Below are 26,935 nucleotides of genomic sequence, written 5' to 3'. Positions count from 1 at the left end.
ACAGTATGTTCTGTGGGAATGATCACAATGTTCAAACAGTTAATACCTGTTTGCCCTTCTGTTGATGCAAGCTTAAAGACATTGGCCCTCATTACAACCCTGGCGGTTGGCGGAGAAGCGGCAGTCTTACCGCCAACAGGCTGGCGGTAATTTTTTTTTAATGAAGACCATGTCGATTACCGCCATGGTCATCCGCCACTTCTCTGATCCGACCGCCAGGGCGGAGACGACCGCCGGGCTGGAGACCAGGGTCTCCAGCCCGGCGGTCGTCACAATACCGCCGGCGGTATCATGACCCGGCTGACCGCCATGGATTTCGTGGGGTTAGGAACCGCCATGAAATCCATGGCGGTGAGCACTATCAGTGCCAGCGAATTCCTTCCCTGGCACTAATAGGGGTCTCCAACCCCCCACCCCCACCCTGAGTCCTTCCCCTACACCCCCCACCACCCCTGCCACCCCCAAAGGTGGCAGGACCCCCCTCCCCACCCCTACCCCCAACATTACATTGCACATTCACACCCGACATGCACGCAGGCACCACCAACACACATACCCGCACACACACCAACAGACATGCCAACAGCCACACACACAGTCATACGCACACATCCACATTCAGACATACACGCACACATCCATACAGACATACATACATTCAGACACGCACTCATTTCCAAACGCACAACACCCCGCATGCATACACGCACTCACACACCCTCTCTACATACACACACGCACACCCCCATGCACCCACACATCACACAACACCCCCTCACCCCCCCCCACCCTAACAGTCAATCGACTTACCTGGTCCGTTGATCCTCCGGGAGGGGACGGGATCCATGGGGGCAGCTCCGCCGCCAGCACCCCGTCAACAGAACACCGCCACGCCGAATCACAGGATGTGATTCGGTGGGCGGTGTTCTGTTGATGGGGCGGTGGAGCTACCTCCACTTCCCTGCCGTCCGCCAGTATGGCTGCTGGCGGCTCTCCATCCGGAAAAGGACGGAGGGCTGCCAGCGGTCATAATGCGCCGAGCGGAAAACCGCCTGCACTGGCGGTCTTCAGCACGGCGGTCCCTAGGAGGTTGTAATGACCACCATAGTGCCATTCAATCAAGTTTTTTTTTAAATCTTTGAATTTACTTTTTGGTCCACCTTATATCTCCAACAGATCATCTACGACTCATCCAGTCTGTGTATGGTTGTCATTGGGAATCTCCAAGATGTAACTTCTTTACCAGATTACAAATATGTGTTCTAGAATGAGGGGGGCATCATTAGTGCCCACAGCTTCTCTGATAGTTGGGAAGAAGAAATCATTATCAACTCAAAAGTAATTATAGAACAACAACATACTTAATAATTTCAGCAACAGTTCACAATTCAGCTCTTTAAGTTGTTGGTTAAGTAAGAAAAGTCAAGGGCTGCTAACTACTCAATATGGGACATGTCTCCATACAAATAAATGAAATCACAATTGAAAAGTATATCATCCACTTTTAACAGTTCCTTCTCCAATAGTTTCAGTGTGATATCAGTTATGTCATTTAATAGGAGGATTTCATACCAATTTCTAAACAAAATAGTTGAGAAACTGGGTGACTGGAACAAAAGTTTACAAGAAGGTATATTTCTTAGAAGTAGGTTCGCAACATTTTCTGTATCTTTGGGCATGCATACGAAATTGGTATTTAATGACTTTCTAGTTGTAGATATAAAGTAGTGTCAGCATCCAAATCACCTGAGTATAGAGCTTGGGATGCAAATATCTAAATTCCCTGCTGTGTTTAAAAAATAGATTTTCCACTAAACAAATGTGACCACCTTTTCATAGTAAATTTGAACTGGTATATTATATTATTGGATGCCCATGATTACAATTGAACCATCTTCATCTGCAGGGTATAGTATTAAACAATAGTCATTCCATAACATATCAAATGCTGTGCATTCACCTTTCTATAGATTTCTACCTTTAACTTAGGTGTGAATGAAATTCCTTTTACATCAATCAATATAGCAGCCTAATTTCAACATTCTGATCATTCATGTGAGGTTTCAACATGCTTTGCATGTTTTCTTCTTTTTCTGTAGGAGTTTATGTTCTGAAAAGATAGTTTTCCATGTATTTGCCTGAAACATATACAAAGCTTTATACACTTTAAAAATAGTGTCCTCAGTTAAAGTATATTATAGACCTTTATGAAGAGTTTCCGATAGACTATTGGATAAAATGTTTGATAAAATAATAACACTACTTCTTTTATCATCATTCATCCGCATTCTTTCCCCTTGTTTGCCACTGCTGGGTTCCACCTGGATTGCAATGTTTTCTAAAAAAAGTTTGCTGAACTTTGATGTATTTAGATGGTGTCTGTGATAATGAGGATGGTGCCTATGAACATGTAGCATTACTTTTTTTCCGGAAAGGACTGAGGAAGTAGAACTGGAAATGTCCAGTAATGGGCAGCACCTAGACTCTTTCTCCTTTACCATTTAACCCTTTGCCCTTTGTAATGCATAAATTTACTGCCAATTGTATAAATATCCTGTACTGTATAATACCCATAACTATCTTATTATTATAGTCTTTTTGTATTCTGTGTCCTTTTTGTAATAATCAAGCATGTCTTGTCATGTTTGTAAAACCCTTATGCTCAATTTCGCCTTGAAATATTTTGCTAATTCATTTTCAATTCATAAATAATTTCAATTTTTAGCTCAGCAGATCTAATTGGTGTAATCAATATGTGTTTTGCATACTGATGGCATTAACACTATTTACAGCCAAACGTACATCAATAAAGATGAAAAGCTTCTGAAGGATTCCATTATTCATATTAAACTTTAGAGTGACAGAACAGCAGATTATCATGGAAAAGTAGCAAATGTTTCAAATTACACAGATAGAAAATATTGGAGATACAAAAATAAGAAATTATTTTTTAAGCATGCATTTAACTCACATTCATATGACACCAAAATTCCACAATAGCACACTTGACCCACCCTGTCAATCAACTGCTTTAAGATTTCATACTTCAACCTCCAACCTCTAACAACATTGATGCCATATTTAAACCATTCATGAAAAGGATGATCACATACATTGATTTCCAAAACAAATAGTTAAATATTGAATTTGAATCAAATTAAGATATACATCTGAGCACTGCCTCTTACATAAGCAAGGGTTCAAAAGCTTAGAGCAGCTGATTTTAAAATAACAGACAGAAGTAAATGAAACATTAATCATCCAATTGAATGCCATTTTTCTTCATTATACCTATTTTCAAACTACTGTCACTAGATTGATGGCTACTAGCTGCACTGCACTAGAATATGAATGGGCTCTAGCACATCACAATTGTATACTAATATTTTTAAATGTATATTTAAACAAGAACATGTACTCAGACAAGCAATATAGAAGAACAAAATCTAATTATGTGAGTCAAGTTTATAAACAATATATTTCTGATATGGAATGATAAATACTAGAGAAAACTGAAACCTGGAATGCAATCTATAATTAGAATAACTTTACCCATACAATATGATACATTATCAAGATGTGATCAATGAGATGAGATGGAGTAATAAAAAACTATATGCAGGAATAATAATTCAATAAGTATAGCAATTTTCATGCGCATCCATCAAAGATTCCTCTTTAGTATTTTTAACTCATGAAGGTTAAGAGAATCATCTCATACCTGAAGCATATGTGAAACAATAGGAAACCATATGACAGAAATTTATGGAAACATTGGTAGACCAGCTGAAAAAAATAATTACGATTCATATTGCTGAAAAATTGTGGAAGACATTAAAACCCAAAAATGCTATCACATGTATCTAAATTCTCAGTATACAGGGGGGAAATGAAAAATATTCTATTAAATATTGTGAACTACTACAGGTTGGTTTGCACCTAGAGTATTATGTAATTTGCTATGGGCATGAAAAGAAAGAAGGAAGCGAAACAGTAGTAGATAACAAAGGTGAGGTCACACCTTAATTTGCATTACATGCACCAGATTCATGTATTCATTTATGAATATAAATATCACCCATACACAGTTAAAAACTGAAACAATCAGTACACAACTTGTGACATGAACATGTGTATATATTTCATCAAGTGACAATGAACCTCTTTTGAGTGTAGTAAAAACCAATCAGATTGATCAACTCAATACCACCCAGCATAAAAGTAACATATGGTTGATGAATGAAAAATCAATTGGAGGGAAGCATTTCAGAGAAGCCAAACATCATATAAGCTAGCTAAACCTCGGAGAATCAGAAGCAATGACGCAATAATAAGCCTTGGGTAATATAATATAAATATCTGCTTCAGCAAAAAATATAGTGGGTGAAATTTGGAGATACAGTGGCTCCAACAAGATTCATTGTTTGGATTAATGTCATGCTTTTTTAAACAATAGATGGAAATTATCACCGATTCACCAATAGGTGTCAACTATAATATAATTTCAAGTTGTGTATGGCAGTACAAATTAGTAGATAGACTACTGTGAAAGAGCCTAGTGTTCCAATATCGGGTATAAGAATCAGAAGAGGCAGGACATGTGAATGGTGATTTATAGTACGAGGAAGTGCCTTTTCCCAGTGCATGTGCTCTGATCCCTAAAACATGGCCAAATCTGTTAATCCCAACTGACATACTTAACTTTCTAGTAAGGCCACAGTGTATGGGGTAATAAGGTATATGAATGGCATCACAAAGTTATCGTTACCTGTGGACTGCAGCTCTAGTTGTGCCATTTACTAGGAAGGCAAGAAAAGCATGGCTTTAGATCTACATATTAAAGACTGACCCCTGAAGCTTAGGGCTACATATGTGGACCAACTCCTGTAGCTTTTACACTAGCAGGAAGGCATGCCAAAACATACCTTTGAGAGGACAGAACCCCAACTTTTAAAAACTGATTAAGTGGCCCCTAAGTAGGCCTTTTACCCCACAAGATAAGGTGTCTGGTGTTGAGAAGTGAAAATAGTAAGAATTTAATGTTTGCCTGTTCCTACAGTGACTAGAACACAAATACCATTTTTATTGTTAGGGTTATAGTTGCTTCTTTGAAGAAAAAGTGAAAGTACAGGTACAATGTTTATTCTGTATAATTGGTTTAGAATAAGCTACAGAGACGGGCTCAACCACTTCTTTTAATATTTATAAAATATCCAATTGAATGGGGAAGTTGGAATTTTGATAAAACTACAGGAAAAAGCATTTAAAAAGTTACTTTCCTTGTCTGAAGCCCCTGATGGATAGTTAGTATTGGCTTGCGTGCAGCTAACCTGCCAGTGGTGCTTTAAGGATGTGGAAATGTGGCTCTCAGAGCAGAGACAATGGCTTGGGCTGGCATGATGGCTTGTGGCTGAGGAGAGGGAATATAATCCAACATAGAGAGAAATCTTGACATAGCCAAGATGTGAAAAGTCTCTGCTTTACAAGGGGACTTTGGGGACTGGAAAACCTGAATTTTCATGATCAATAATTTTCTGCCTAAAATCAATGCCTTCAGTAAGACCTCATCCAACAGCTATCAAGAATCAAAGGGATAGAGCGGTCCATCTTGTCTTGCTGGAAAAGATTGAGTTCCATTAAAAAAAAAAAGATTCAGTCAGAAGGCAAAATCATTGCTCAGGATGACCTGCTTGGTGTGTCTGATGCGTGCTCCTTGACAGACAGCCTGAAATTGCTTCTGGTGCTGGTGAACAAATAACAGGGGGTTTTGGTTGGCACTCTTACATCTTAAATATTCATACCTCTAGCCTTCCTTGTTGGATTATGTTTTTTGGTGCCATTTTCTTTGTTACATTTTTCCTAATATTTACATATTGGCTGTGGGATTTTTATTATGTTGGTCCTGAATTTGTGACTGTTTTAGTGTCCCTAAGTAATTTGTACATTTTTCTAAGTAAAGCCAGTCTGCTTTGTTCTATAGCAACCTAGGGTTGAGCACAGGTTTAAATTATTCAAGTTGTGTTTTTGACCTTAAAGGACTTTGAGACTTACTACGTGGGTAAGACTCACATCTTCCCCAACTCATAATCCTTTTTCTTATATGTAGCAACTCACAAAACATCTTGCATGTGTGCAAATAGTCATATATTCATTATGAAGGCTACATGTGCTTGGGTATTTACATTGTTGAGGGAGGTATCTAGTGGAAGAAAACATTGAAGAAAACATTGGAACATTGGAAGAAAAGATTGGAAGAAAACAAAGTTGAAATGATGCTGAAATCGAGTTTAGTGTGTGTGTGGTGTAGATATTAACACATAAATTAAATGTACTGACAAAAGACCCACCCAAAATGATTGATTTGAAGGAGTCAAATGAAGTATTTTAAAAAAACATAAATAAAGCTTAAATTACAATTTATAATATCCACGGTGAGGAGCTATTTTGGAAAACAGCACAAGAGAATTGCAATTTGGTTCCTGGGAATAAAACGCAACAGTTAAGATGTTCAAGATCAAAAACATACTCAAGGTGCACTGTAAAACACATAAGTAAAACTGGCCTAAATAATGAGCACACGTAAGAGTGGGCATTGTCATAGAAGAAAAAACGAACAGCTAGAATGCAACTAACCAATTAAAAATGGTAATTTGAAAAAAACTTTGAGTATCTAACTTTAGGCATTAGGATGGTACTAACTTTGCTGCTAGAAAGAAATCATGTGTCCACCTAACAACATTTCCTAGATATGAATGTATAGTATAGCAATGAATTTGCAGAGAAATCCTTAATTTTCTGGTAAGAGAAATCAATGGTTTCTGGTAAGAGAGCGAGGTCCTGTTAGAAATGGGGTCTTTGGTTGGCAGTTAGGTTACCCCCTGTCCAAGCAAAGACCCTCACTCTAGTCAGGGTAAGTCACACACAATACAAATTATCCTGTGCCCACCCTCTAGCAGCTTGGCACTGAGCAGTCAGGCTTAACTTAGAAGGCAATGTGTAAAGTATTTGTGCAATAAATCATGCAATAACGCAGTAGAACACCACAACAATACACCACACAGTGTTTAGAAAAATATATAGTATTTATCTGATAAGATGCAGGTCAAAAGGATTAAAATGCAATAGGTATATTTTAGGATATCACTGTAAAATTATATAAAGTGTCTTTAGTCTCTTAAAAACAATAAATGTCTCTTGCAAGCACAAAGTACCTGGTTTGCGTTCACAATCTCTGCAAAGAACCGCAGAGGAGGAGATGCGTGGAAAACAGGGAGGTGTGCATTGATTTCTCGGGCCGCACACGAAGATGCGTTGTTTATTTTTCACGCAGGGAAGGCTTTGCGTCAATTTCTGGCGCTCGGTCTTGGATCCTCTTCTGGTTGCGGAGTTTTCAGACGCCCCAGGGATGATGCATTGAAATCCGGCACTGACAGTACGAAGTCACAGGGTCTGCGTCGATCCGATGGGCGTTGCGTGGAAATTTCTACCAAATGGCAGGCGCTGTGCTGATTCCTCTCAGGAAATCAGGCAGTGTCCTTCCGGCTTGGCTGTGCGTCGATCCAGTGGGCCGTGGGCCGAATTTACGGTTGCTGAGCTGGTGCTGCATCGATCTTCTCGTTGTGAAGTCGGGCTGCATCATTCCTATTCGGTGTGCGGTGAATTTTTCACCGCAATGCAGGCTGTGCATCATTTCTGGTGGGCTGTGCATCGATTTTCGCTGCACAGGGAGTTCTTCTTGTAGAGATGAAGTCTTTTTGGTCCTGAGTCTTCAGGGAACAGGAGTCAAGGTCTATCCAAGCTTTTGGAGAGCACTTCCCAGCATGACCAGAGAGCAGCAAGGCAGCAGGGCAACAGCAAGGCAGCAGTCCTTCACAGAAAGCAGACAGGTGAGTCAGTTGGGCAGCCAGGCAGTTCTTCTTGGCAGGTTGCAGGTTCTGGTTCAGTTTCTCTTCTCCAGGAGGTGTCTGTGACAAGAGTGTCTTGTCAAGAAGTGTCTAAGTTGGTAGGGTCACAGATCCTGTTTAAATACCCAAATGTGCCTTTGAAGTGGGGGAGACTTCAAAGAGTGGCTTAGAAGTGCACAAGGTCCCCTTTCAATTCCATCCTGTCTGCTAGGGTCCCAGTAAGGGGTGTGGCAGTCCTTTGTGTGAGGGCAGGCTACTGTCCTTTAAAATGTAAGTGGCAGGGCCTTCACCCTCCCAGCCCAGGAAGACCCATTCAATATGCAGATGTATGCAAGTGTGATTGAGCATCCTGTGTTTGGGTTGTCTGAGTGAATGCACCAGGGAGCTGTCAACTAAACAAAGCCAGACATGGATTGGAAGGCACAGAAGGATTTAAGTGAAGAGAAATACTCACTTTCTAAAAGGAGAATTTATAAAATAGTAATATAAAATCCAACTTCACCATGAAGCAGGATTTTGTATCACCATTCTTCCCATACTAAATATGACCTGGCTACTCCTTTCAGATCAGGATCTACCACTCAAACAGTATATGGGGGTAGCCCTTATGCTATCCTGTGAAAGGAGCAGGCCTCAAAGCAGTGTGAAACGAATTTAGGAGTTTTACACTACCAGGACATATTGAACACATAGGTTCATGTCCTGCCTTTTACCTACATAGCACCCTGCCCTATGGGCTACCTAGGGCCTACCTTAGGGGTGACCTATATGTAGAAAAAGGGGACTTTAAAGACTTGGCAAGTACTTTTAAATACCAAGTCGAAGTGGCAGTGAAACTGCACACAGGCACTGCAGAGGCAGGCCTGAGACATGGTTAGGGGGCTACTTATGTGGATGGCACAACTAGTGCTGCAGCCCACTAGTAGCATTTAATTTACAGGCCCTGGGCACATGTAGTGTACTTGACTAGGTACTTACATGTAAATTAAATAAGCCAATTGGGTATGAGCCAATGTCACGAAGTTTTAAGGAGAGAGCATATGCGCTTTAGCACTGATTAGCAGTGGTAAAGTGTGCAGAGTCCTAAAGCCAGCAAAAATGTGTTCAGAAAAAGAGAAGGAGGATGGCAAAAGGTTTGGGGGTGACCCAGCAGAAAGGCCATTTCCTACAGGTCCTATCCCATGATTTTTTTCCAGGCAAAAATATCCGTAATTTTTACAAAATACACTCATATTTCACAAATTATTTGGCTGTTATTTCACATGAAAACTGTACATGAGGTATGTCCTGACTCGCACATTTGGAGCAAGGTATCTACAATGACGTTGGGTTTCAGGTTTTAAAGTAACACTTACTTTGCTCTCACTGTACTTGGTGTGGATGCACACATTCATTATAAGAGATCCCCTGAGATGTTTTCCGCTTTATACAGCTTCTTGCAGGGTGAACATCATGCAGAAAAGTGTAAGCAGGAGAAAACAATAATTTTCAAGAGTTTTTAAAAAAGATTCAATCCATTCATCCAGATTTATGTAAGAATACAATTGCTTAATCTACATTTCACCAAGGCCTATAATTTTCTCGAAACATCCAAGGCTCCGACAAAAATTACAATGGCCACAAGCTGATAAATGAGGCACAGAAAGCAAAAATATTTTGGGAGCCAGCAGGTGGCACCTGAATCTAATACAAGACAATATAAATAGAACTAGACATGGTTCGATCAATTTATAGTGATTTACTAGGTGAAACATAGATGTAGAGAAATTATCATTTAAGGAAGAAGTAGGTGTACAGTAAGTAGTGGACATACAGAGATCTTTAGCGTCGGAAATTCTACACATTACACCTAATGTCTAAGACACCTGTTTCTCACTTTCACGGTTCTCCCAGTCATCTCCTTTAAACTCTGAAGCAGTGCACAATTTGAGCGGACGATTGCTAGTGGGGCCAACAGCACGTATTTTTGGGGACTGGCACTTATTTTTCCGTGTCAGACACTTTCAGAGAGTGAAAACACACGAAAGGAAAAGACAGAGGAAGAGAAAGACGAGAAAACGTCACAGATGGAGAAAGGAGAACCGAACCTGCAAGAAAGAGATAAAGGGATATGGAGTGTCGGGTAGTGGATTAAAGAGACACGAGGTGGATTGAAAGCTACCTAAGCTTGGTTTCGACCTGCCGACATTTAATCGCACAGCCACGGGCTTCTGAGAATAGTTTCGGACACCAGCACTCATTCTTTTACAAATAATGCACTGGTAACACAACTCCATATATTGCATTTTAACAAGTCCATATAGAATCTACATAGGATAAATGAAATTCATTTCATATGGTTTCATTATGTGCTCCACCATCATGCCCCTAAAAAATAAATTGAACACAGTAAAAACTAGTTGCATGTACCACTTCATACACATCTTAAATCTGTTTTGACTTCGAAATATAAATATCTTATTATAAACACTTCTTTATTAGGCAGAGGGCATATACATATCCTGAGTGCATATACATAATATCTCACAACCATGACAACTCAATATGTTATATTTATAAAACAATCAGCTATATAACTTGCTATACAAATTGAAAGCCAATGTGAAAGCAAAAGTCACTATTTTAGTCAAATCTAATGTGATCTGATTGAAAGTGATTGCATGTGTCACTTTGCAGTCCACAAGAGAACATCTGGCCTTGATTCACAGTGAACACCACGTATTGTAATCGTTAGTATTCTACTATTCTGTCGACGCTGAGACCAAAAATAATAAAACCATCTGAATGGGATGCGGCTATATCCTGTCTGACTTTCCCATCAATGGAAACCATGATTCGAAAGTTTATGTATCGAAGTGATGGGAATGTGCTTCGCGCCGCTTCATTCATCTGCAGTTCAGAGTCGAGCAAATCTCTGAACCCCAACAGATGCAAAGTTTCTGCCAAGCCAGAAATAATTAGTTTTAGGAAAGAAAATATAGCTGATGTAAGCATTCTCCCGGATCATTCCCTTTTATTTTTCATCTCTTGCCAACCATATTACACTGCACAGGATTTGGCTGCTCCGACAGGAAGAGACAAACAGGAAGCCCGGACAAGAGAGGTTCATTGGAAACACAATGCTTTAAGCCTAGGGTTGCTTCTTTAATTGCGAGGGTGTATGGAACACGAGAGAGGATATCTGGTACCTGATTAAATCCATGGCTTGCGGAATCAAGAGATTTGGGCATGCATCGTTTCCTAGGATGAGGCATCTTGAACAAATTATGACCAGGAGCAGCAACTACTTTCTGCAAAGTGTCTGTTCTGGACAGGCTGTTACTGTCTATGTCGTGGTTTTGGTTCTGTAGCATGCAATGAGTTATAGAAGAGTGTAAAAAGCTGTACTTGCGGTCGAGCTTCTTGTCAAAGAACAAACTGTTGATCTGTCAAGACGTACTGTATGCTGATAGCTGGAAACAGCAAGAGGACTCGTGAAAGGCTGGATTCAACAGAGCTCTATTTCAAGTACTTTGAAGTATAACGTATAAACTCTATCCAGTGAGAGTAGACAAGCGTGGTTAACAGCACGTCGTATTTTTTAAAATTGTTTCTTCTAACATTCTTCTTCTTCTTGTTTCACTTCTGTGAACGCTGATGAAATATAAGTTCAAAATATACGTTAAAGTCTTCCATACTACCTTCAGCAGTCATGTTGGTTGAACATTATAAAGAATAACTTGTGGTATCAGTGGCAGCTCCTCCGTTTTAGGCAGAGGAGCGTCGAAAACCCACCAGCAGCGGCAGCTGCAAAATCTTTTAAAGAAAACAGTATTAAACTATGTGTATTATTGTTTCTTTGACAGAGGCGGGCCACGTGGGTGACGTGCACTCCCCCTTCACAGCGCATGTGTGTTTGGCTGGCCGTTTTGGGACGACCAAACACACATCCGCTGTAGGATCTCTCGAGCCCAGCAATACAGTTGCTGGGCTGGAGAGAGTCTGGACAGGCTCCCAGTTTGCCTGGGAGCACCCTGGATGGGTGCTCCCAGCCAATCCTGGGAGCCTGATCCTGCAGCAAGGTGCGTCGAGGGACAGAGGAATGGCAGAGGAGGTGAGTGATTTAAAAAAAATAATAATTAAATGTTTATTCCCTCCCTTCCCCCCTCCCGTGCCTCCCCACCCCGCCCCCTTCCGCTGCCCGCGAGCCGCTACTGTGTGGTAGTTATATCACAGATATAGTTATTTCCCTGGGCACACTCTGCACCATGGCCATGATCCTTTGAGGGCTAGACACAATTCCACCCTGTTGGGGTTTCCTGCCTCTAAGGTATGCCACTGAAGAAAGATGCCATACACTGCCTCTGTTAGAGCACTGAATTCATTTCCACCTGGAGGTAAATGCATTTGAAATAGGAATCAGGAGTTAATCTCATTTCCATCAGATAAAGCACATGCTAGTTTATCATTTAAATTAGTTGTTTACATGTTCAGAACTATTGAACCATCTTTAATACATGTCAAGTCTTGCCATTTGGATCTTCTTTGTTGTTTGTCCCAAAATGAAGCTGATGGCTGGCCTGGCCATCCCTCGGTGCATCAAGAACATCAACCCCAAAAATTGAGGAGAAGAATGTTTGCAGATAGTCTAACCAAATCCAATAGCTCTGGGAGCATACCACCCCGCTTTTTTTGCCTACTGTGTCACCTCTGATTCGACAGAGCCATATGCAAATAAGCATTAGTCCTGTTTAAATATGAACAGTCCAGCCCGAACTGCAAAGCCAGGTCCTCTCAGAATCAGAACACAGCACCCCAAGATCAAGTTGGGCCTCTTCAGTTGGTTGCAGCTTTGTCCAGTAACACTATGAGCACCGGATCCTCGTCTGGACATACCACTGGCCACTTGAATGAATGAAATAATTCATAAGGATTTCTATGGTAAAACAATTGCTCAAGCGAGGAGTCCAACTACTGAGAAACAGAATTCATTTATTTGGAAAAGCCAAGTTTTAAGCTGTTTAAAAAAAAATATGTTTCTGAGGACACTGGATGGTTTGAGCAAAGGAGGGCATTACAGTCTTTTGCAGCTAAAGAAGGAAAAGAGAGAGTCCTGTCTGAACAGGGGGTTGACCAATTCTCTGCCATTAGAAAGCATATGTGATGTTATGAGAGTGTATTGACTAATAATATCATGTACATATTTTGGACCGTTTTTGATAGGGTGCAGAAGGCTCGCACTGAAGTCTTAAAAATGATTGTTTTGTGGATTGGGCAGCCAATGAAGATATCTGAGCTGTGAAGCAATAGATTGATCTCTAGCTATGTTCAAGATAAGCCTGGCTGCAGTATTCTGCACCATTCATAGTTGTTGAACTAAGTATTTGGGGAGTTTCAGGTATAGAGAGTTCCCATGGTCCAGTCTAGAAGTAGTTATGCCATACAGTACATTTCTGCATCCAACATGCGGCTTCTACTAGGCAGTTCTTAAATGTTTCTTGAGAAGATTTGAAGTTTTCTACAATGGAGAGAGCTGGTTGTGTGTCATCTCCATATTATTTTGAAGCAAAAGGTTGGACTATCTTCGCTACATTCATAATGTACAGTTTAGCAGTGTGGGGCTCAACGCAGAAACCTGAGGGACTTCATATTGTAGTGGTCCTGAAGAGTAGGGAAAAGAATCAAGCATTACTATCTGATGATGATCTGATAGGAAGTAAGCTAGCCATCTAAAGACAGATCCTTCAAGCTTCTGGACATATTTGGTGAAAGTTCATATCAAAGGCTGTGGAGAGATACATGAGGATCAAAGCTGCTGAGACTCCACGGTCAATGTTAGGCGGATGTACTTAAAAAACCTGACTGAGAGTCATCCATTAGTGAGTTATTTTCCAGATATGTTGATATTTGATGATTACCTGATTTTTCCTGCACTTTTGGAGCAAGAAGTAAGACAGAAATGGATCAGAAATTAGACTAGTCTGAGGGGTCTGCACTTTGCCTTTTGAGCGGTGGTTTTAAGTAGGCTGGTTGGAACAATATCAGAGTTAAGGGAGGTGTTAAAACATTCACAGAGATGGGGCTGATGAGCTCTTTGTCTAAATGGAAGAGGGGCATGGCTCCAAAGGGGATATAATTTACTATTTATTAAGACTGACTGAATGTATCCCATAGTAACTGTGCTGCAATTGTTAAACTGATAAAGATGAGAAATTGGCACACAAGAGTGTAATATGTAGTGGACTTTGTGTAGAAAGAACATAGATAGTGGAGATTTTATTATGAAAAAATAAGGACAGGATCTCATGTAACGCTCGTGATGGAGGAATGATTTGATAATAAGCTGATGGGTGAAGAGCAGAATTCATGAGCATGACGATTTCTGAGTGATTTGTTGGAAGCAACCTAATTTTCTGGTGCTTCTTTGAGGAATTTTTAGTAGGTTTTGATTGCAACATCTATTTAATTTTGGAATAATGATCAAAATTAGCCCTTCATTTATGTTCCAACCTTCTGCAGTGTTACTTTGTTTCTCCAAGTGTGTCTGTGTATCAATGAGCAGAATGCTTGGTATGGAAAAAAATCCATTCAGGTGAGACAATAAAGCCACCCACTGATGATCAAGTGTTGAAGGCGGAAACAACTTGGATAGCTGACCAGAGAGTATAGGGGCAAGAAGGATAGGGCTGGAATAAGTTTAATTTCTGTAAAGTTAGACCAGAATCTTGACTGTTTTTTTCTGACTGGCTGTAATGGAGGTGAGTTTTTTAGAGCATTACATGGATGAATTTGATCTGGTTAGACCACTATGCAAAGGGTTAGCTGGTCTGATTGAAGCTCTAGTATATGTTAGAAAAAATCAAATCTAACATCTGTGCAGTCTTGTTATTAGAGGCAGACATTGATTATTCCAGGTTAATTGCTGGTATGTTTTCAACTAGAAATGTTACGTAAGCATAATCCCAGCTATTGGTGTGCAGAAAAAAATCACATATTTAGGTGACATTGAAATATTTTAAAATACAAGGAGTAAGTGCATCTGTTAAGACATTCATTAATTGACCAGCAGGACCTGGACATAGCTTCTACCTTTGGCAAAACTAGGGTATTTAAAAAAGAACAGGTACATCGAGAGAGTGAAACACTAAACCGCCTAGATTAAGTGGCGGATTTAATTGAATCCTAGAAAAACCATTGGGAATGATTGTGCCTCTGTGTGGCACAAAAGAGTAGTTAACCCATGTTTTGGTGAGAAAATAAAGTCTGAATGGTGTGTTGTGGTGAAATCAAAGATATCAAACTTATGCTTCCGCAAAGCACACAATAACGAGACACCCTTTAAGCAAGCAACTATTGAATAATATATCGTCTTCTAAAGTTGGTGTTTGGTCTGATTAACTGAGTGAAATAAAAGTCACAGAGGGAAACAGGAATCAGACTCTGACGGTGACATCGTTTGCAGAAGAGACATTTACTAAGCTTATCAAGAAGGCAGATCTCTTAGGGCATTACATCAAACACACAAAAGATGATGGTGATGCATGAGTAGCCTGCCTTCTCAGGATTGCACTGCAGGCTTCCCAATGCACTACCTTCCATCCAGTATAATTATGGTAAGGTGACACATAAAAGGGCAGTGACATCTACCAACCTCAGAGGTCGACACAAATCTGTGGACTCAGACAGGAGTAAGAAATCATCCAATAAAACAATGAGAACCAATAGCCATCAGACAATAACAAAATATGCAATAATGAGTCAGTAATTTAAAAACACCTATGTGGCCACAAATCACCACGGTAGGAAAGTTGAAACATTTATTGTCCTTAAATCAACAATGTTAAGGTCAAATAAATGATGCGGAAAACCAAATGATAGAAATACAAAAACAACACAGGTTGCCAAAATGTCTAAAGAATCTCAATCTTGTTAACGCATTTAACATTAGACACTCTAAGAGTATAATAGAGAATAACAGCAGAATTAAGTGAAAAATAGAAACAACATACATTTAGTTTGTGCAGTTGAATTAATCACAATATATTAATATACATTTAAAAATCAAATATTAGGTCAGGCATCCATTGCCATTACTCCAATTTGAAAAGCATGTGTATGCTTCATGCAAAAATAAAAACAATACAAAAATTGATTTACAAACCATCTAACTATATGGCGCTAACCAAAAACATGCAGTTGAATTTTCTAAAGGGAGAACACTTGCAAAGGAAAAATAAATGCACATTGGTTATACTTCTAAATGAGACAGCAATTTGCAGATTATTCTTCAGCAGGGTGCAGAAATTGCAGGTCTTCAGAGAGAAGTATCAGGCAACATGAAAGGGAAAACAGTTCAGAAAAGGCCTAAAGTAAGGGAACTGTTAGAATCATTAGTAAAAACTGAATAACAGAAACACATCTAACTCAGCACAGAACTAGAACAGGAACTGAACTGCATCACCTAAGACTTATTAAAGTCCCAAAGGTTACTATCTAAGCTTCTATTGGACAATGCTATGAAGTTGTTTAGTGCGCAGCCAATAAACGTTCATCTGTGCTTCAGATGAATCTCTTTTTATTCTTCTTATGCTCCTCTCTGGTCAACAGCTTCTGTAAAATATTATAAAATTAAAAGCAGCATGGAACATGACATTGAGCAATGAAGCCCAGTGTTAAAACTTACAATTATTATCTGGAGACAAGTGAAACAGGAACAGAACATATTTTTTTCACTGTGCAAGTCACACAGGATGTTTAAAAAACTGCTTGCAAAACATTTCAGTGAAGTAACATTTAAACATTGTGCTTCTAGAAAATGCTGAAATATGGGCCGTTTAACTAATACTAAACACAAAGAATAAAACCTTTCTAGTAATTTCAAAGCATTAGTTCTGTAGTGCAATAACATTATTCATGTTTTGTCAGTACATTTAGTTATGATTAAAAAATACATTTTTACTAGACATTATTATGTCATATAAAAGACGGTGTGGTGGACACCATGTCACTCACTTTTTGAAGCTGCACATTTATTTTGCGTTTAAATACGTTATTTTGCATTGCATTTTAGTGATTCGTTTTTTATTAATACTGCTTGCTCTATATCAGCTGTAAGTGCCTAGGTGGCTGGAAACGTAAACTGAATGTCTTCAGTTTTCTGACTGCATGCGTGGGACTCGTGGAATGCAGCCTGGTTATTCTCCATGCCTGTCTAACTTGAAATCTGTGACACAGAAAAAGGACAGATCTGCTATGAAGACTTTGTGATGTGAATCTTCTACCTCCTCTTGATTTTCATTGGAGTGGCCTGTCACAGACAGGGTCACTACGAATAGTGCCTACCGGCTGCCTACAGATTTCCAGGCAAAGAACAGCCTAGTGGATCCCCTACAGAGAGGGAATAAACAAGAAAGACAAACATATCCTTCAGCCATATTTATAAAAATGGATTGGGTTTAAAAATACAGTCTCACTCCTGCTCGATGTAGGTGCAGATTGTTTGAGATGAATACATAACTGGAAGCACTTACCCAATTATTTGCGAAGCTGAACATGACTTTTCGAAAATGCCTTTTTAAACACTTGGTATTTACACAAATAAATATTCAATTACATTTTACATGAACACTATTATTGCTTTTTAGCCTGTACTTATTTTTCTAGTTTCTGTAAGATGAAATATGTCCTTGCCATGCACTGGTAATGTCCCATTCACTTTAGTGGCATTATGCTTTATTTGTACTTTCAGCACTTGAGCCCTTGTTTATGGCAGACTTTAAAATCTGACATTTTAGGGTGAAAGAGAACTGACTTTCACTTGCAGACTCACTCTCACCCACTTTAAAATGGTACAGGTGCCGAATATGCTTGATTGAAACTGGGATTAAATTGCATGGTCACTTTAGGCTTGGAGGTTAATTCGGAGTACAGCTTTTCTCTGTTCCAGAAATGCTCCAGCCAGCTGTACCAGTTGTACCTCTCCTGCTTTGAGGTGCTGCACAGTTTGTAGCTTTTGTCTAACCAGGGCTCAATTCATGTCCTAAGTTGTCCGATAGAGACACTTGCTCAAACCTAATGCAGAAACAGACTCATGGAGAGGGCACATGCCATCTGCTTTCGAAAACGAAAATACGTCCACCGGAAAAAGCAATACCTCCTTAAAAAAGTATCCAAGGAAAATGATTAGGGTAATAGACACGTTGAAGCTGGGCGGCGACTTAATTAATGCAACAATATATCAGCATCTTGCAACTAATTTGAGAGTAATAGGGAGATTCCTTTTTTCTGTTTGTTTAATGTGCTTTCACACTATACTTTCCAGCAAGACTGGTCAGTGTGCCAGATCTGTCAAGGTGTTGAAAAGCAACATGAATTAATATTGATGTAATTCACACAATTATACTTTGTGAACTGTTCAGCAGGCATTCTTCCCTCTGGCTGGCTGATCCCAGTACTAGAAATAATTTATACACTCAGACTGCTGTTCTACAAGTAAGCTACAAGAAATTTGACTCTGCTCTGCAGGAAAGTATCATCTATGCTTTAGATGCACTTCAGTTAACAAGCAAATTAGTGCATGAAGTCAGACTTACAAGCACAATCTGCTTCATTTATGTGTGTAACCTATTTCGAAAAATGTGACCATGCACTAGTGAACCCTTTTAGTCATGCCCTTTATTTCCCCTCAATGGAATAATACAGTGTGCAAGTAAATTTCACTGAGGAGCTAGTGGGCTTTTGAAAGTTGGGAATACCCAGAAACTCAAGAGAGTTTTAGGATATTCGAAAACTTTCCTTAATCTAGACCGACCCTGAAAATGGGCAGAGATTTACTTTCGAAAAGATGAAGGCTCTCATTATGACTTTGGTTGTCCGAGGACAGCCAACGCCATGGTTGTGGTCAGACCACCGCACTCCTGGAGGTCCAACTGCCAGATTATGACCCTGGTCGTTGTTGTGGTCAGCTATGGTGGTGCTGAGTTCAGCACCACTATGCTGATCACAAGTCCCCTTCCACCAGCCTTTTCATGATGGGGTCCATGAAAAGGCTGGTGGAAAGGCAATGCTGGGGACCCCAGGAGGGCCCCTGCATGGCCAACAACCATATCAAGGCCAGTGCAGGGGCCCTCCTACCCAGCACCCCCAGAATGTGCACTGTCTGACAAAGCAGACAGTGCACATTCCGAGGGTGCTGGGGGTCCCCTCTGTGAGACAGCATTGGCCTCGGCTCACTGAGGAGCAGAGGCCACTGCACTGTTACAGGTGGGCTGACAAGCAGAAACCTCCTAATATGGAGGTTTCCACCAGTCAACCCAGTGGAAAAATTGTAACTGAGCCTGAGGGGAGACCACCAGCTCCACAGCGGTCTACTCCTCATGGGGCTGGCGAACGGTCGGCCCACCAGCCTCGTAATTAGCCCTAAATCCTCTTCCAGAGTGGGAAGGTGAGCAGAACACACTCCAAAATTGGTGAGAGTTTAGACTGAAAGGGTTGCCGCATATTCCCCCAGTGAAGAGAAAAAGAGGTCATACACCAACATGTTCAGATTTACAATTATGTTTGTGAATAAGGGCTCTGCAAATGCAGTAAACAATCTTTAGGCAAATGAAATAATCATATTTCATTTTAATCATGAAAGTAACATAGAAAAGGAAAGTCAAATTTATGCCAGAAACACGTTTGGGTACAGGAAGTCTAGATTTGTGCATTCATTAGTAATTCTGACAAGAAAGGTGTGTTTTTTTCGCTTGGAGTTATCCTTTTAAGCCCCTGCTCACAAAGCCAAAGTTGGAAATCCTATAAACTGTAAAAGCATTTTTCTTCTTTTATGCTTTGCAATAAAACTCAGGCTCAGTGGCCAATAGAAGTAGAGGTTGAGAGTAAAGAAGTCTGTGATAAAATGTGAAAAGAATGTGGAAAATAAACACAGCATTTCGAGGCTGCTTCTGCCTTTCCCACACTGCAACATCGGATGAGAATTTCTCCCCTACGAATTTTCGGAATTAGGCCAATATTTTGGCAGGGTCTGATACACAACACAGCTTCTCACTGAATGTGCCCTGTGATCAACTCCTGCGATCAACAGGGAAAATATTTGTGGTTGATTTTCTCTCAACTGTATTTTATCATATGATTACTGTACCTAGAACCAGAAGATACTGTGTTCTTTGATTTGCTACTTCTTCCTGATGTAGAATCAATAATTTAAAAAGTGAAGTGCTGCTCTTTAAGAACATCCACAGTGTGTGAATCACAATTTTACATTTTGAGAAGGAAGTGTTATCTGATCATGGGAAAAATACATAGGAGGAACACTGGTGAATTGTAATTACTAGGTCATAGGTCACCACATCATCCCATTTGTGTAAATCAATGGTAGTTAAAATTCTGTGTAGTGTCTTGCAAGTTAGAGATGATGGGACACTTTTGATTCCTGATAGACTCTGTAGAACTGTGACATAACTGTTCAGATATGGTGAATAGAATTCATGATTTTGAATGCTGAGTTTATAGTTAAATGCTGAGTAATGAAGATGTGCAAGACCAAGCTCTGTGTGCGGCATAATCATTTACAAGTGCTGACACTGGGGAGGGACGCTACAACTGGTGATGAGATAGAGGATATGTAACCCGAAGAACTGATAGTGCTTTCCCAGAGGGTTTGACCTGGTCCAAGAAACAGCTTGTGCATACTAGATGCACCTCAGTTGAAGGAAGATTGACATTTGGCATATGGGCATTCAAAGCGCCACTCCGTCCAGTGTCAAGCTTTTGAAGAAAAAAAGCCTTACAGAGAAATGTGTGTTTTATTGGCCAGCAAGCTGCTGGTTAGGCCATGAAAGAGGTACTGTGCCGCAACGCAACACAGAGCTTTAAGAGATACAGATGATAATGCTAAAGGCAGTTACAACCAAGTACAGAAAAGCGCTTAAGGCATCGATAGCTGGGTACAGAGAAGGATTAGTGGCAGTGACAGCTGAGTGCAAAGAAGTGCTAAAAGCAGTAATAGCCCAATATGGAGAAATGCTAAAGGCAGTGAAAACCAGGTACAATGTGGAAGCGTGAGAATTGTGAAGAGCAGGTGCATGATACAAACCAAGTACTTGCTGTAAAAAAGGAAAATAACAGCACATCTGTTGTGTGGGCCCAACAACCTGAGTACAAATACCAAGACAGTACCTTCAAAAGTTGTTGAGTCAGGTGTATATCAAGCACATCAAGCTCTGTCTGAATTTGACATACTTCAACCGACTATAGAAGGAGGCATGAAATACACACCCGCAACCTTCTTGAAATCACTGCTTACATTTGATACTGCTTCCATTTGATACCCCCAAAAAGAAGAATATTGGCGCCAGATGGACTGCCTTGATAGAAACTTTTGATGATTTCATCAATACAGTGGAAGGAGCAGAAGACAAAAACATTATCAAATATCTTAAGAATCTTGTAGGTGAAGGAGTAAAAGAAATAATACTGAAAATGATACATGTTGATGAAATCAAAGAAGCTCTAAATATCTAATTCAACCTAATGCCATATGTTGATTACAAAAGATATATTTTCAATTGGGAAACAGAGAGAGCTGGAGAAACAATCGCCATATTTGTTGAAGGACTTGATACGCCTATCAAACATTATAAGTTTAATGAATTCAATGATGAAAAAGCCATACGTCTCAGAGTTATAGATGGCTGTTTGTCAGAACATGTAGATCAACAAGCTGCTGACATGGATGCCAGAGGTGCCCAAACTGAGTAAGATATGAACATGAAGAGTAAGCAGAAACACAATGCTGAAAGACACAAAGTGATGTCTCCAAAGAGAAATAAACTGTGCTTCACATGTGGACTTTTGTTTCCACATGAATGTAACTGTCCTGCTGTTGGACAAGTATATAAGGGTGGTGTGAAAAGAGAACTATTTTGTAAAGGTTTGCAAGGTAAAGGAAAAACTATGTGTGTCATGCGGAGAAAACAAAATGGACACTCGAACGCTCCAGAACATCAGCTGAGGCAAATCAATAATAAACAAAGTAGATCATCATCTAAATCTTCATCCGAGGGTTTTTCAGCATCTTTGTCAAGCAACACTGAAGAAGATGGATGTGAGATATCAATGTTCAGCTCAGAGAAATGGGCATGTGGACTAGTCGCATGCAAGGAAGAAAAGAAGTTAAAGGGAAGTTCACAATTCAAATCTTACAAGTCATTCACACATAGTCCTAAAATTACACTAACGATGAGCGGTTGGTCCATACATTTTAATATAGACAGTGGTGCATCGATAATATTATGCCTCAGGAGAAGCACCAAGAGCTGTCTCCAATGCCTCGTCTCACACCATCAAAGGCTAAGGTGTACACATGGGCTGCATTAATGCCAATTAAAGGTCAAGGTTCATTCTTACCAACCAGGAACCACAACAAAACAAAGGTTCAAAAACCCAATCACAAGCTTCAAGGTACTGTGTCATGTGCCTGTTTATTCAGCTTTAGTACTGCTGCTGATATGGGGCAGATATCTGTAAACTATAGTATAAATGCTCATCACAAAATAGTAAATCAATTTTCATCCTTGTTTCATGGATTAGGAAAACTTAAGACCATGAAAGTACAACTGCATATTAATGAGGACATTCATCCTGTTGCTCAAAGACAGTTAAATTATATTTCACTCACAGGAAGCTACTGAAAAAGAACTTGAGACCTCACTAAAGCATTATATAATTCAGTGGTTTACTGGTTCAACACCATACGTTCTACCCATAGTGGTAGTGCCCAAAAAGGACTGTGAAGGAGCTGTACGCATCTGCATTGATATGTGCCATGCTAAAAGGCATTTGAAAGAGAATAACATCCAGGTCCACACATTGCTGACATGATCACAAAGCTAAATGGTACCAAGGAACTTGAAGAAAATTGTAGGTACATTACCACCTTTTTTTACCCAAATTGATTTGTTCAAATACATAAGATTACGTTTCAGTGTGTCATCATTTGCAGAACGTTTTCAAGATGCCATTCAACGTATAACTCAGCCTGTCACAAATGCTAGCAATTACAGTAATGACATATTGGTCTTTTGGGTCACATGAAAAGAATAGGATAAAGCTCTTACACAAGTTTGTTGATTACTTGCTAATGCAGGTCTGACCCTGAAGACAGAGAAATGTGAGTTCCAAAAAACAACTCTTTGGCAATATTTTCACTGTTGGGGAAATGTCTCCAGATCCAACTAAAGTACATGCTTTGTCACCATCTGTCCTCCACAGGATGTTACCATGTTACAATATTTTCTTGGCATGGACAGTTACTGTTCTAGGTACATATGTGACTTTTCTATAGCAAGTGCTCCCTTAAGAGAATTAACAAAGGAAAATGTTTCATTTCACTGATCACATCAGTGTGAACAAAGCTTCAAGAAAATCAAACATGAAATTTAGTATGCTCAAAAAATGGCCTATTTTGAACTGAAGCTCCATACAGAGGTTGTTATTGATGGAAGCCAGGTCAGGTTTGGTGTGATTTTATGCCCAACACAGTGGACACCTAAATGCTCAAAGGCATATTGTGGCATCTGCTAGTAGAAGTTTCTCACTAACTGAACATGCTTATTCACAACCTCAAAAAGAAAGTTAAGCAGAGGTGTGGGTTTGTGAACATTTCCAGGTGTTTTATTATGGAAAGCCGTCCACTCTTCACATCATCAAGTATTGCTTACCAACTTTGGCAATCCTAAAGCCAAGATGCCTTCTCGTATTGAACTTTGGGGTTTACGATTACAGGAATATTACACTGTTGTGCACAGACCAGGGAAAAAACAAAACCATGCTCACTACTTTTCATAAGTGTCAGTACAGTGTCCTAGTACTACTTCCAAAGTGCCTGAGGCATACATTAACTCCATTGTAAAGTCCAGTATGGCTGCCGCTATTTAATTGGAACAAATCTTTACAGCCACAAGCACAAATAGTGAAATGTTGATTCTTAAAGACATTTTTGCACACTCAACCTCTTATAAATGGCAATATATATCCAAAATTTTAAAATATGAAAGATGAACTGTCCATTACTCAGGAATGTATTGTATCACACCAGAGAGTCTGTGACAACAGGTTATTGAAGTGGCACATAAAGGACATCGTGGAATTGTTGCCACTAAACTACCTCTTGAAGATTGAGTCCAGTTTCCTCAACTTGATGAAAGAGATAAAAGGGAATGAAAGGCCTGTCTTTTGGGAAAATGCTTATCTCCCAAAAGCAACCCTGCATTCATTGAACATGTCTAATCTTCCAAAGCATGTGTGGGAGAAAGTCGCTGTTGACTTTTTTGGACCCCTTGACAATGGACATTAACTGATGGTGGTCATTGTTGAGTACTCTTGCTTTCCTTTGGCAGAAGACCTCTCATTTATCACTCGGGAAATGGTTATTATTAGGTTATATGGCATTTTTGCAACATCAGGTGTTCCTTCAATTCTAAAGTCTGACAATGCTCCCTCTTTTAATAGCCGAAAATTGAGAGACTTAAACATCTCAATGGTAAGCACCTGAAAAGCACACCTCCTTGCCCACAAGCACATGGCATCTGCAAGCATTTTACGAGCACACTCAAGAAAACTGTTCAGCGTGCTGCACCGGAGAAGCCTGATCTAAAATCAGCTGTTCATTATACTCTTAGTGCCTATTGGTCGACTCCACATTCAAGGGCAGGTGAAAGTCCTGCCACCCTTCCTTCATGTTTATGAGAGCTATGACACCAATTTGCCATAATTGACAAATGAAAGATCATCAAATAATGGTAAACTTTGTCACACAGATTTGTGCCGCCAGCACAAGATGAAAATGTATGCTGACAAGTGACAATGTACTAAGAACATTGTGCTTACAGAAGGAGATCAGGTCTTAGTAAAACAAAGTAGAAAACACATCAAATGGTGTCTGATGCACCATTTGATGCTGAACCCTTTAAAGTTGGAGCTAGTTAAGGACACATGATGATCGCTCACCATCTTGTAAAATCAATTACGCAAGATTGTTTGCATTTCAAGCATCCACCTAATCAGATGTCAGACATGAACCTGTTTCGACTGAGACTTCTGAGAGTCTCTGTATCACCAGTGCCAGTCATTGACACCGTTCCTATTTCTTCACAGCCTCATCGGTCACGTTCTGGGTGACTGATTCAAGCTCAATGACAACTTATTGAAGAGTTGTGATGTATATATGTCATATTTGTACTGTTTTATTAACAAGGAGGGAGATATAGGCCCTCATTACAACTTCGGCGGTCTTTTGAAAAGACCGCAGTAGTAGCGGGTGCCACTATACCGCCAGTGCTGGTGGTATATTTGCCTCCCTATTATGACTTTTCTGCTGGGCCAGCGGAAAAGTCACATCAACATTGCAGCTGGCTCGTAATAGAGCTGGCGGCAATGTTGATGTGCAGCGGGTGCAGTGAAATGCGCGATGGGGCTGTGCCTTGGGGCCCCTGCACTGCCCATACCAAGTGCATGGGCAGTGCAGGAGTCCCCCTTACCACCAGCCTCTCCATGGCGGTGTTTACCACTGTGGAAAGGCTGGCGGTTGGGGATTATGACCACCAGGCCGAAGCCTGGTGGTATTTTGGAGGGGCCGGGTATGGCAGTGGCTAATGCACCACGGTCATAATAGCTGACGGAACACTGCCAGCCTGTTGGCGGTGTTACCGTCAGTTTACCGCTGGCTGCCAGAGTCGTAATGAGGCCCATAGTGTCTTGTGAGTTATCAATGACTGGACCTTTTTAGTTCCTGTTGGACTCTGTAGAACTGTGATGTAAGTGTTCGGGTGTGGTCAATAGAATATGTAATTTAGAATGTTGGGTTCATGGTTACATGCTCAGGAATAAAGACGTGTAATACCAAGCTCCGTCTGTGGCATAATCATTTACTGAGCCTGGGGAAGATGCTACATTGTGCAAACTACATATTTCACACTCCGTTCTTCAGCATGCAAAATTGTCATGGTTCCACTTTTCACTAGCCACCCTGATATGCTGTTTCCACTCTCATCATATTCTCCACATACAAGGAACAAACTTTCACAATTATATGATCCATTTGTGTATGCTTATTTTTGTTGTTACTACCCAATTACTCTGATCACAGTACCTTTGTTTATTCACATAGGCACTTCCAGATTGTAATCATTTTGGGGATTTCCCTATTGCTTCACATTGTTTCTTACCATGTTCAACCTCTAAATGGAGCCCTTGGGGCTCTGCTGACAGAGAACAGCATTAACATTCATCAAAACAATGGTGATCCACAAATGTAATTGAAGGTCTCCTGTGCTCCAGACAACCCAAGCCTCTAATGCTGCTTGCACTCATCCAGACCTGTATGTTCAGACCCTACTTGAATTTAACCCAAGCAAAACAGAATTCCTGCTGTTGGTCAAGAACAACAAGCAATCACTGTTAGCTTAATGACATGAACCTGGATAGATTGAAACCACAACTTTCACCGAATGCCAAGTCTCTTGTATAAAGGGTGGACAATCTTGCCTTCGAGAAACACATTACCAAGAAAACTAAAATGACATGGTACCATCTACTAAATGGTATGGGGAAGTGATTCAATTCCTCCTAGAAACTGACTTCAGATTTCCTGTTCAGACACTTGTACTCTGAATAGCTACACTGTTCTGCTCCACAGCCTACGAGACTCCACTGTGTCCTTCCATAAGGGCATTGTACATACAGTGTTATAACTCATTGTGGGTCTGAAGAAACATGAACACATCACCTTCACCCTTCACCCTCTTGGAAAACCACTGACTAATCCTACCAGCCAAACCATCATCAAGACCAGCTGCATCATCTACACAGTCATCACAAATACCCCCTGCCTATCTGTCTGAAAAGCTCAACATCTCTGGTGGCTCTCTTTATTCCAGCAGCCAGGTTACATCTGACTGCAGATGAAGAGGAGCCAAAAAAGTCAGTAGAACTTCTTCATCCATACATCTTAAATCTAAAAGAAAATCACATATTCATCAGAACTGTACCAA

The sequence above is a fragment of the Pleurodeles waltl genome, chromosome 3_1 (genome assembly GCF_031143425.1).
Source record: "Pleurodeles waltl isolate 20211129_DDA chromosome 3_1, aPleWal1.hap1.20221129, whole genome shotgun sequence".
Classification (NCBI taxonomy): domain Eukaryota; kingdom Metazoa; phylum Chordata; class Amphibia; order Caudata; family Salamandridae; genus Pleurodeles; species Pleurodeles waltl.
Note: the sequence above shows the minus strand (reverse complement) of the source record.